The sequence below is a fragment of the Ictalurus furcatus genome, chromosome 22 (genome assembly GCF_023375685.1).
Source record: "Ictalurus furcatus strain D&B chromosome 22, Billie_1.0, whole genome shotgun sequence".
NCBI classification, from domain to species: domain Eukaryota; kingdom Metazoa; phylum Chordata; class Actinopteri; order Siluriformes; family Ictaluridae; genus Ictalurus; species Ictalurus furcatus.
In genome coordinates this window covers 12,282,874-12,296,929 of record NC_071276.1, presented here as the reverse complement: position 1 = coordinate 12,296,929, position 14,056 = coordinate 12,282,874, and positions in this window count along the sequence as shown.

Sequence of the window (14,056 nt, the reverse complement as noted above, 5' to 3'; positions counted from 1 at the left end):
TTAAAAACATTCATCCTAAATACAAATGTCAGTAATACAGATTTTATGTACAACCCCAGTTCTGAAAAAGTTGGGACAGTATGGAAAACGCTAATAAAAACAAAGAGGAGTGATTTGTAAATGTACTTTGACTTGTATTTAAACAAAAACGTATTTGATGTTTTACCTAATCAACTGCATAGTTTTTTTGAAGATAAACGTTTATTTTGAAATCAATGCATGCAGCACGTTCCAAAAAAGTTGGGACAGGGGCAATTTAGGAATAATAGCAATGTGACAAGTTGAAATAAGAAGGTGATGTGAAACAGATGAGGCAATCGTCTAATCATAATATATAAGGAGCCTCCAAAACAGGCCTAGTCCTTCAAGAGCAAGGATGGGTCGAGGCTCGCCAATCTGCCAACAGATGCGTCAGTCAATAATCCATCACTTTGAGAACAACATTCCCTAAAGACGGGGGGGGGGGGGTAGCAGGAAAATCAAGCATTTTTGACCGAAACAATCACAAAAAACTGCGAAATCCTATATGGACTGATCTCAAAACCATAACTTGCCATTTCAAAATATATGTTTTTAAAAGCCAAGCTTACCCCTAGCAAGTTCAAAATGAACAAAAACAGCTTCCAGGCTCCATAGTTGATCATCTGTATAATCATTATGCCTTATTATACCAGCTCATGGTTCTGAGTATCTCTGAGTAAACAAGTCTTAATCAGCCCTCTGTTCCTATCACATACAGTAAGCCTCTTTTTAAATTCGGTCCTTTACTACTGCATTTGGCCATCAACACCCCCAAAAGCATTAGCTCAGAGTACAAATGAATGGAGCTTAATTGGCAAGAATAGTCTTTATCCAGCAAAGTTAGCCTCATGAGCTAAGGAAGCTAAAAGTTTTAGCCAAGCGACAAACCAACTGTTCAACACTAACTGCTTTCACAGGCTTCTTTGGGCTTGAAGGTGGCTTTGAGTATTACTACAGCTTCACACAGAGGATTGTTTCACATACAGGTTGCTGGTGCACATGAGGCAATTATAGCAAATGCGCAACATGGAGGTCTGGGTCAGGACAATGCAGGAGGAAGCTGTCAAAGTAAATCTGTCTAGCTTACAGCGGCTGAGAACTGAACCGAGAGGCAATATAACAATTACACGGACTGCAGCTATACCTGAGCTTCTAAATGCTACAACGCTCTCTCTTTCCCCCTCTTTCTCTACTGTTAGCCACTGTTATTTACAGACATAACAAATCAGCCGCACTGACACTTTTATTAAGCTGATGGACTCTCAGATGTATGACACCAGCATGGGCTTTTCATCTGTTAACTCCGACAGCCTCACCGCTTCCCACACATCGGCTCCTCGTACAAAAGCATCAAAGTGTGAACGAAATTACAGTGTGAACAACCATCCAGACAGGCAGAGAGGACTTGGAGTTGTGCTCACCGTAGTGCTGTTACTCCAAAACTAGCAACAATTTAGCATGAATTTTAATGAGCATGTTTTCACCAAGTATCAGCCAGACTATTCTGTCTATTTTGAACAAATAGTTCAAAAGTACAAGCATTTATTAACCATCAGTTGATATAATTTCTGGAACACTGTGTATTAATTAGAAGTAGAACTTGTGGGCTGTCTTTGCTACCCCCTGACAGGCCGATTTGTCCTTCTGCCAGTTAAGAAGCAAGGCGACGGCGTGGAGTTTGACGGTTACATACGCTGATGTGATGCTTACACAGCTCAATGCCAGATTACGTGACCTCTTATTCTTGTTCACCCTACCAGGCATACAAGCATCAAAGCTATATAACGGTTTGCTGAAAATAAATACTAGTATTTCTCTGAAAAACAGAAGAATACATTGTTTGGTATACTAATGAAGCCTGTAGCCAATAAAAAAAAAAAACACATTCACATATACTGCATATTCCTAATGCCTGCCTTTTCCCTTTCAACATGTCGGTTACTGATATCTCAACGTTTTAGCGACAACAAAATTACTACAGGGAAAATTCTAAAGTTCAATGTTGAATTTATGAGTAATAATTAAATGAAAATGAGCAATGAGGCTCATAAGGTAAGCACCAAGGCTAGTCACGTCTTTGCTTTTCCTCCCGGAGTCTCATGAGCCTTCTCCATACTGTCTCAATGAAGGGGACCAGTGATAAATCACGGCCAGCTTTTTATTACATTTCATGTCAATATCTCGCACACAACCAAGTTTACTGCGGCTCAATACAGGTGCCCTTCTTTTCAATTTCACCCTGGGATTGAAGGGCATTAAAATTAATATCAGGCTCCTCACTGCATCCTCCACCCCCCTTTTCCCAGCCACATTCTGCCTACAGCATTGATGGCAGATCAATAATTGATGACGACTCTCTCTTTCTCCCCATCTCTCTGGTGTACCGGCACATTTCCAAGTACTTTCAAGGTTCTGATAAACGAAGAAGACATTCACGACACCCATTCATGTCATATTCGTCCACTTTTTGAGAGAGCAAAAACTTTTTTTATGATGTCCCTTCCTTTCAGTGGTTGGGGAAAAAAAATAGGATACACACAACAATTGTTTATTGCTTTCTCAGTTCTGGTCTTTCACATGTTTTCATTAGTTTCATAATCCCTTGTTTCAAGGTGTCAGTATTATAATGGACAACTCCTACATCACCCAGAACAGATGTTCCTGTTAATTCATGCCTCTCACAACTTGTCATGGTAATATCCTAAACATTAGGACAGATTAGAGCATCAGGAGAATAGACGGTATGTCTGGTCCAGCAGAGTATGTGTGTGTGTGTGTGTGTGTGTGTGTGTGTGTGTGTGTGTGTGAAAAGCTCGTACTGCAGCTGGAAAGATGCCAGGAAGAACAAAGAATGTCTTCAGCTTAGTCCAACCCACTGGGACACATACAGGATGGAGGGTAAACAGTGTTGTACATATTTTGTAAAGCCAGATGTGCATACACACAATACTTTTCGTGAGAGGACAATGGAATTTCAGCAAAGAATAGATATGACCCAGAAAAATAAATAAATAAACGATCGCAAAATGGAGGGACTCTGTAATAAATGGCTACAATTCCTAAATGGTTAATGCAATATTTTTGTTAAACCCCTTTAAATTAAAGCTGAAAATCCATTGTGGTGCTGAACAGAGGCAAAATTCTGTCACTGTCCAAATTCTTATGGACCTGAGAGTGTTTTTATCACACTCTAGGTTGGAACAATATACATATAAAGATTTTTAAAAATGACGTTATTCAGGCAGCTTCATCAATTCCACCATTCAGTAAAGTCAGTGTCTTTTTCTTCAGTCTGTTTGACTTACTGCTTATGAGGCACTTCAAAATTACTCACATGACTAAAAACCTACACAAAACAACTGCTTACTGTACATGTACTGTCCTTGATTTACTTCAGGCCTATGTGTGTAGAAACACAAACTTGGTAAAACTTTTGCAAAATAAATAAATAAATAAATGTCTAAACTGATTTACTAGCAAGGTACGCAGAGGATTGAGTATTTCTAGTCCATTTTTGAATTTACCTAAAATTACCTAATGTGCCTAATATCTACCTAAAATGTAGAAACATGTCTGTGAAAACGGATTAATTTAGCAACCACTGTGTTATATAACGCAACCTGAGAGTCACTTTGAGAATGTTCATGAAAATTATTATGGCCAAAAGGTGGATATTAAATTTGTAAATTTGTGAAAGCCCTTTTCTGCAATCTGAAGATAGAAAGATAAAAAGTTTCTCAAAATGATGTTTCCTTGTCTCAAAATTTTGACTTAAATTTACTGAGGTGAAGTTTTTAGGACTCATATTAGAACAAAACCACAGCATTCAAATAGAGCCTGAATACAGACATTATTCATTGTAAGCCATTTCACAACAACCTCACTAATTAACACATGAGCACTAGCATTGCCCTTTTTGATTGGATGTTGGTGGTCGAAATCTTTTCTTCTTTTCTTTTTCTTTTTTTTTTTTTTACTCCTGTGTACAGAGACTGGGTTGCCAAAAATCCTTACTCTGAGCAGATATCTTATCTTAACAGCTGCTGTAATGTGATGAAGGTATTTCCACTTTTAAATATATCAAATAATATTTTGTTAAAGAATGTAATTCATTTGCTATCTCCAAACAAGTCAGACCCATTTTAGGTGATCGATTTCCGCACACTTCAGACTTTTCACTAATTTCATTTTATTTTATTAGAGCTCTGAGCTTTTTAATTTAATTAGACATCCTTACTGTTTCTTGCTAAGAACCTACTTGTAAACTTGTTTAACTATAAGTAGGTAATCTTTTCATACACTAAAGAAATGCTGAAAAAAAAACTTTGTCATTGTTCCTTCAAATCCTCCTACACGCATCCACATCTATTCAAACATATCTTAAAGAACAGACACCTTAACAAACTAAGAATAGATATCCTACAAGGAATGCTAGTTTGCTATTTGGCTTTGTGGGTTTATAATAACTCCAGCATGCTTGTTTCACATTTTCCCAATCGCATGTATTTGACTTCTATAGCTGTTTTTTTTTAACAATTTGAAAAGCTTTAAAGTGCTTTCTACATAAAATATATGACATAAATGAAATTTTAAAAAAAAAAGAGAAAAGTCACAAAAAAATAGTGCTCTTAGTCTCATCGAAATATCAATGACAAGTAAAAATCACTAACATTGGCCTTCTGTTTATCCACTTCTGCCTGTCATCTCTGGAGTTAATATCTGAGTCAGAGTGCCTCTATTACTATTAGAATTACACATGATCCAGTAGCAATTCAAAAAGTAATATATCATATATGCCCTTTTAAGCTACATTAAATTTGGTTGTCCCCTCTGCTGGGAAATGAAAGTACTGAAAATTGTGGATTAGTAACCTCTAGAGCACTCTGCTTAGAAATAAAAAACAATTTCTGTGCTATAGTGCGAAATTCAAAACATTTTGTGTTTCTTAACTTTAACATTAGAAGTGTTTTGTTATAGCAGGGCAAAACTTTTCTCATTGCCTTGAATTGCTTGTTACATCCAGAAGCCTAAAGATGTAAAAAGCCTACATCCAAAAGCCTAAAGCCTAAAATCACAGCTTACCACCAGATAGGGTTCAATGTACAACTTGTTTAGGAAACTATGAACCTTGGACTAACCAAATAACCCATAAATAAACATTATTGATCAATTATACTGTAACTGTATACTCTATTATCCGTGCACAGCGTAATATTGTTAAATAATTTAAGTGTTTCTAGTATTTACAGGGCTTTTAAATATAATAATAATAATAATAATAATAATAATAATAATAATAATAACAATAATAATAACAATAATAATAATAACAACAATGATGATTTAACATTTCTGGTCACATAATAGTTAGAGATTATTTCACATCAGCCCCATAAACCAATTAAATTATTTAATTTTTTTATTATTATTTATTTTAAATCACAAACCCCATGCAGCGAGTCTGAGGGCTGCTTCCATATTTTTACTACATTTATTAGATGCTGTATGACTCCAAGGCTGACACTAAGCTCTTAAGGCAGTACAGCAGGGCAGAAGCTCTGCCCAGAGTTCAATTTGCCTTCTAACAACTCATCCTCCTCCTTCTAACCCCAAATCCCCAGATTACATCCTTCAAAGACATGCACGCGAGCCTCCTCCAGCAGAGCGTGGTGTAATCTGCTCTGCCACCATCATTACCTGGACATCTCTCAGGCTGACACGTGTAAGGAAGCCGTGAAGAATGAGAAAATGTTGCAGCAAACCCTTGGAGAATGGAATACATCATTGGTATAACACCTTAACAAACAGTTCAAACATGTTCTGCTAGATTGCTTTGACTATTTCTATACATAGGAATTCCAGGACTACATTCATGCATTCATCTTCAGGACCTGATTTATTGTGGTAAGGTCAGGTAGAACAGGGCAGTGGTGGCTTGGCGGTTAAGGCTCTGGGTTACTGATTGGCAGGTCAGGGTTTCAAGCCCCAGCACTGCCAGGCTTTGGGTTACTGATCAGAAGGTCAGGGGTTCAGGCCCCAGCACTACCAGGCTGCCACTGTTGGGCCCTTGAGCAAGGCCCTTAACCCTCTCTGCTCCAGAGGCACTGTATCATGGCTGAGCTCTGACTCCAGCTTCCTGACATGCTGGGGTATGCAAAGAAAAGAATTTCACTGTGCGGTAATGTATATGTGGTAAATAAAGACTCATTATCATTATCATTATAATTAGAACCAGAGCCTATCACAGTCTGTATGGCATGCTAGTGCATCACAGGGAACCACACACACACACACACACACACACACACACAGACAGTTATGGGCAATTTACCAAAAGGAAACCTGGGAAAGGAAACCAAAAGGAAACCAATCTGTATATGGGAAGAAAAGACAAAACTCTGCACAGACCATAACTCAAGTTCAGAATGGAGCTGTGTGGCAGCAAGACTACCTTCTGTGGTAAAATGAGTACATGTTTTATGATCCCAAATTGTGCAACAGGTAAGGTTGCTAGTTTCGAATTCAGATGAAGCCATAGCCATCTGTGGCTGGGACCCAAGGGAAGAAAATTGGCCATGGATGGCCACCATTCCATCACCATGATTGCTCACTCTCTGTCAATCAACTGTGTGATCATGTATGCAGAAAAGAGCAGATATAATTTTCCTCTGAGTGTGTTACACTGCCCTGTGATGGAAACCTCCATCCTCCCACCCCACCCAGTTGGTAGTTGTTCTGTGATGGGGAGAGCTGGCTGGTGGATGGACATTGGAAAAGGCCAAATTTGGGGTAAAAATCCAAAGAAAAAAAAGGAAATAATATTATTTGTTATTTTTCTTAACCTCAACCAAGATCACTGTCTTTACCATGTCTTCCACTTCATCTACAACACAAATCAGACAAAAGCATAATAAGTGCTAATTCACATATGGAAAATTGACTAACTGCCATGCCTCCCCTCTTTTCCTGTTTTCCATGCCACCTAATGAAATGGCACCTTTCCCTGCAAAGGCTGGATGCGTCATTGAAAATCAGCAGCCAAATGTCAAGGTTAAACAGTGCTCTTTTCAGCTTGTGGCTTGGATTTTAGCACTGATCTCCCTGCATGCTAAAGGCATAATAAATATTCCCACCAGCTTCTAACAAGAGGGTAAAAAGCTATCAGCTTGAGCATTAACCAAACTGCCTTTGTAATCTCTCAGTTGGCCATCTTGGTATGTAACAGATGACCAACCTTCTTCCACTCCCCAAGTCAAATAATAGGAGATTGACAGGAAGTGCTTTTCGTTATTAGAGTCTGAATCGCTTCAGTTGTCCCAAAGCGGTCTGCTCTTTCCCTTTACAAAAAGCGCACTCCTTAGTGACTGCTCCATAATTAATAGCAGTGAGTGAAGCGAAGTGCTCGTCTCTCTGACTGGAGCTTCTAGTTTGCTATTGTTGCTAAAAGCATGTGGTCTCCATATGTACAGTGTACATAGCGTATCTCTGTCATTTGCCCTGTACATTCAGCCTAACATGTTTATAGCAAAGCCCTTGTATGCTGCAGTGGCTGATTGAAGCTGACATATTATGGTATACTGCTAGCCATTTAAGATAAACCAAATAGCTCAAACTATTGATCACCAAGATAAAATGCTGTATTGTCAGTAGAGCCACTTTAGAAAAAGTAGGTTTAAAAGCAGAGCAGTAACACAAAATGACTACTCCAGGTTTAATTGAACACTTTGCGATGTCCGAAAAATCACAGCTAATATCAGCATCCTGGCTAAACTCATTCAGTGACCTATTAGAAAATGTGCTATGCTGTAATTATGTAAAGTTAGAGCTTTGTTTTTTCTAGACAGAGATGTTTTTAAAGAGGATGTTTGGCCTGTTAGCCCACACAGGGAAAATTGTCCTGACAATCAGCTTAAAGGCTAGTTTTAACTATAAACACTTTGGAACCAGCTTTTAGGCTGGTAGTAATATGAAGTACATTGATAATGCGTTTTTTTTTTGGGGGGGGGGGGGGGGGTTTGCTCAGAGAGTCATTTTGATAGAATACAGCTACATAGCATTGTTTAAATTGGTTTGCACTACACTTTAACCTTTGATTGTATAAATGCATTCTTCAAACTGCTACTGCTATTAGGCAGTTAAGCTGTCTGAATAAGGACAAGTCCTAATGGACTTTTTTTAAACACTCATTTTAAGGCTTAAATAATTTCCAGTGGAATTTGTTAAATAGGCTAACCAAATACGTGAAAGGTTCTGAACATGTGTTATTTTGCATTAACAATGTGATTATGAGGATGAACAAGCCTGCTTGAGAGGCCATTTAGAAATTTTTGAAAGCTGTTATCATGAATAACATGAATGACATTTCTATTGCCATGGTCATGATACTTCTCTGCAGAACCACCAAAAGCCACTTGACCACAACGGTCATTGTTGCTGGAGAGGAAAATCAGTCCAACCAACTTTTATTTAATTTTTATTATTTAATTTTTTTCAACTGCACAGTAGTCTATTATTTAATGTCTATATATGGAATTTAATCTATATATGGAATCTGCTGCATGACCAGACTGAAGAATCTAAACAGTGAACAAAAGCCATTGCACTTTTCCATTTTTTTTTATTATTATGCTTCTAAACCCAGTGTTTGACCATTGGTCAAGAGATTATATATTTGACTCCCAATAATGTCACGATCATAAAAACCAACACCAACAAAACCTCTTTGTCAATCAGAACATTCAGGTCACCTACAAAGTTACAGTAGCAGCATTTCAAAAGATGTGACAGCCTCTTATATTTCAGAGGAAACCTCCCAAATTGGTCACTCAGTGTACATTCAATTAATATGTAGTTTTTTACTTTCAAGTAAAGTAATATGTACATGACTAGCATACTAATAGTAACTCAAAACATACTTATGTGCTTACTATGTTTACTTACAAGTATATTTTTTGTCCAAATTGAATCAAGTATAAAACTAGTTTTGATAAATTTTCTACAACAGCAGCTCTAACTAGTGCCACATGCAGTTCAAATCACAAATGTTCATTGCTTTTCTTTCTGATAATTTATTGTTTCTGTAGTAACACAACATGGTAATTCACAGGGACACAGAGAACACTACTGTATACATAATCCAAACATAATTAAAAAAAAAAAATGTAATACATGTTGTCATTTAACAACGAAAAGTGTGCAATCATTGATATGGTGTTTATTTAATATTTATGGAAGGATTCTCCAGTGTCAGCACTTTGATTCAGTCAATACGTTTTCCTCCACAGCACAGTCTTCAGGACAGAGGACTTTGTATTAAATAATCAACCTCTAGATAGTAACAGTAACTCCATTTCACATTGAGCCTCACCACCCTGTTGTTGATTATTTTTCAATAAGAACACGCACCATCATGGTTTATTCTTTACTTATATGTCTGTAAGTGTAGTTAAATAAACTCTATCTAAAAGTCTAACAACACTTCCAAATATCTTGTTTTATTTCAGTGACAAATGATTTAAATCCTCGCTTCAACAGGGTCTAATTCCTCAGCGTTTGACCTCGGTTGTGTTTACATCTATCAGCACTATGGCTTTTTCTCAGAAAGTCCAGGCTCGAAGTAGATAAATGCAATCAGGAGTAATGAGTCTCATATCACTCATCTATCCAGTGCCACAGAGTGGATCAGTAGAGGCTGTAAACACCAGCTCTGGCCTCGACAAGAGCAAATAAACTGGGCTGCCAAAACTCTCTCTTTCTCTCTCATCAATCGGAGAGCGTTCGATAGTGGCGAAAAAGATGGGCATTTTGATACCAGACAAAAAAGGTGTGTTTTGCTGCTGTTTGAAACTACTTTAAACTTGAATCGACGTGTGAAAATAGAGACATGTTACAGACACATTAAAAAAAAGGTTCATTCTAACCTTGGTTCATGTTAAGCACAAGCCACATGATCAAAGCCTTCTCCCTCCAGAGACCTTAATCTTGGTTTGGGAAGTCTTATTACTATAGGGACATTAACTAAACAAAATAGCAATCCAATTCGCTTTGCTTTAATCTTGCTTTTAATGAATCATTTATAATGATCTATTTAGGGTGAACATGTTAGGCAATATTCGCATATATTTACCACATCAATGATGTCTCCTCTAAATATTTACTTAATAGTTCAGGATTAAGGAGGGCCTTCCTTTATTTAAACCTCATTGATCAGATTTGAATAAAACCTTCAGAACCTTCAAGCTCTGCTATTGAAGTCCATTTCATGGTCAGCACAGCCTCATGAGGCAGAGAGAGCTTGTTGTGTGTGAATAGCACACTCTTTAATAGCTAAATACCATAAAGGTTAATGCAATTAAAGCAAAGAGGGCCTTCAACAATGAAGGTGCCTTTTCAAAAAAAAAAAAAACTTTGCTAAATCCTACAGTAAATGTGGGTCCTTGAGAGACATGAATAGAGAGAACTTTTTGCTCTCACTCTCTTTCTCTCTACCACTTGCTTTACCTGCATCTCTTGATCTCAATTCCACTGACTAAATTTCTACAGCTAGTCCTCAAAGCAGCGAGTGAAGAGTCTGACATGGGCACTTGTCTTGGCAGACATGACAAGCTGGCACAGTCCTCGTCACGCACTTCACAGTCTAACCTTGGAAATTTGCTCAGTCGTCTGTGCCGTCTTTTTGAGCCCTGGGGGAAAGGACATGCTAAGGGAGGAATACAAGCCAGATGGCATTGGTGGCTGTGTCTGCAGGGGTGAAAAGAAGCGGCAGAGTTAGTGAGATATGGACTGGGTACTGTTGGAGCAGCTCCAGAGGGCATTACTGTATGACAGTTTGATGAATGTTTCACAAGCTGCTGAATATGTGAACATTTCTCATAGTAGTGGTATAGTTAAGTCCATATGTACATATACGCCATGACCCATGTGTACTGACTTATGCATTCTTCCATTCATTTATCTTCAGTAAAGATGTTATCAGGTCAGGGCCATGGTGGATCCAGAGTCTATCTCAGGAACACTTGGCATGTTGACCCTAGATGAGACAACAGTCACTCACAGGGCACCATTTATACACATAATTCACATACTCATTCACCCCTAGGGACAATTTAGAGTCATCAATCCACCTATCAGCATGTTTTTGGGAGGAAATCCACACAGACACTGTGAGAACATAAACATAGACAGTAAGCGAAGCTCAGGATCAAACCGGGGACCATGGTGGCACCAAAGGCGCCAACATTCTGCCGGGAGTTTATACATACAACCTTAAAATACCATTTTTTTAAACAACTTTAAAGTATATCATTCTTAGTTGGTGAACACCAGTTGTCCGCCAGTTGTGGACACAATTTGATTGGCCAATTTTATATTATTCTTAAAGAAGAGCCTGCTATGGGGTGACTACACCAGATAGAGAGACTACTCATAATCTGGTTATAGTCTATTACATTATATACAGAATATGTACAGTGTCTGCCATAATTATTGGTTCCCATCATACAAATGAACAAAAATGACTGGATAAAAAAATTACACATAATAATAAAAAAATAATTCTTGTTATATATTAATGTTTACTTGTTTTCATAAAAGGTGGAGTGACAATAATTCTGGAGGGCACTGAACACACACACACATACACACACACACCTACACCAACTTCTAAACTGAATGACACAGTTGACTGAAAACAACTGCAAGGTTGGCTCCAGTGTTAAGAACAAATGAGAACTACTTTATGTACTATAAATTAATTGAAGAGTGTCTGGTCATTTGTTGTCCAAAGCATCAGCTTGTTAAAATAAAATAAATGAATTTTATTTATCTTGCAAAACAGTCAAAAATTTAAAAACTAAAATAAAAGAAAATTATTATTACTATTAATTTCTTCTTCTTCTTCTTCTTCTTCTTCTTCTTCTTCTTATTATTATTATTATTATTATTATTATTATTATTATTATTATTATTGTTGTTAACAATAATACTGATGATGATGATGATGATGATCATCATCATAATAATAATAATAATAATTGTTTTATCATGCCAAACTTCACTGTTGTAATAAATATTCATCAATACTTGATTTAAAAAATGGAAATATAATGAAACATTATACAAAAACACGTGAACTCGCTGATCAGACGAATCTGAGAAGAGCCGTGCCTGTACATGATGAGTGTACTCATTAATGTGTTGTATCAAATGAATAGTTAGTGCTCTAGATGCAAGAATCAAGTTTATACCTGTTTACATTATAGCAGCTTGAAAACATCTTTTATCAACAATTTTGAAACATCACTTAAAATTTTGCTCCTTTCTGACAGTTAAGATGTAATTTAATCATAAACCTAATCTAACATGCTGCACAATAATTGGTTGAAGTTGATTTAATGTTTATTCTTCAGTCTAATACATCACTCAATTCTGTATCTCACTCATACATGTTCATTGAATCAAAGCTGTGCCAGATATACTATACTGACACAAATCCCTGCATGTGAACACTGCTCTTGTTCTAGTCATTTCCGCTTATTGATTGACGAAGCCATACATTTTTAAAGCGCTATATTGATCTGTGGAGGACTGTGTCCATACCTGCAATTAATATGCAGCAAAGGATGGCTTAGCCTGACGTAGATTTTAAATTGATTGCTCTGAATTATTAAGTGCTGTGTTTATTAACATCATTTGCTTGCTAGTTTGTGTTTTACAGCACTGGGAAAAGTTATGTAAGTATGAATCACACGGGCTGAACACATTTATACCAGTGTAAGTTTGGTTGCTACATGATACTTAAAATAAATTCCATTTTACCTGCTGCAACAGACCGCTATTAACGAAATATAATCAGTATCAGAAAATAATAAATCAAATCAAAAAGTCCAAATTTTTAGCTCCATCATTCACCTGCAACACAAATCATCATTTACTCAATGGACAAGCCGCAAAATTGTCATTCCTTCGAAAGTGTCACCCAGCATGAGGTTTGTTTATTTATTTATTTATTTATTTATTTATTTATTTAAAACTAACCAAATCAAGCCCACACTGAAATGTATTAGAAACTACAGAAAGCATAGATAGAAATAATAGACAACATAAATAGTTCTGAGCCTCTGCCATAGCCAGGAATTAATTTCAAAGAGATGAGGAAATACACACAAAAGAAATTGCAATGTTATCTGTAGGTTCATGCCCATAATCCACCCACACTGTGAAACCGGATAAGTTCAAAGTTTAAATATAACAAGTTTTTGGTTACATTTTTGTTATATTTAAGTGTATTTGGCTTAAAGAAATTGATTCATCAATTTAAAATTTTTGAGGTAATTAGTTTCCTTAAATTTTTGGAGTTAAATGAACTATCCAGTTTTACAGTGTACTATCTAAACCACAGCTTTGAACAACCTTACCATTTATCTATAAGTAATAAACTCTTTAATAATATTATGCTTTGTGCCAGGCTGCAAACCAAGCTGGCCTTAAAGACGCATGTTCGCTTACTGACGGAACAACTCTACTAGTCACTCAGGATATCTAAGCAGTAGGCAGTGATCAATCAAACAATGCACTCACAGAAGAAGAATTATTGTGTTTTTTTCCCAAACCATTTCCCCACAAATCCTGCCTCTACACAGCTCTATACAGACGCTAAGCTACACAACAGGCAGGTAATTGCCTGAGGCTCACCACCATCTAGGGCGTCTGGTGAGGCTTCTGAAGCACAATGTTAATATTTTTGTTTTCTCGTTAGAATTCGTTGTTTTTCCACTGGTTCTCCAAATTGCCTTCTGAGCCCAGGTTTTTAAAGTATACACAACTTTACTGCATTTTTGATAATATTGGAGTTTTTCCTGTTTTTGTTCTTCATGAAGTAACAATGGTTTAAGGAGTATTATTCTGTTTTCTACAGAAGAATACAGAATAAAACTACTTTTTGCAATTAATTATCCTAAGTGTGTTGTTAGCTTGTTATTTTGAAGCATAATATGTAACCTAAAAGCCTAGAGTATGGATTATGGAAATTATTTGC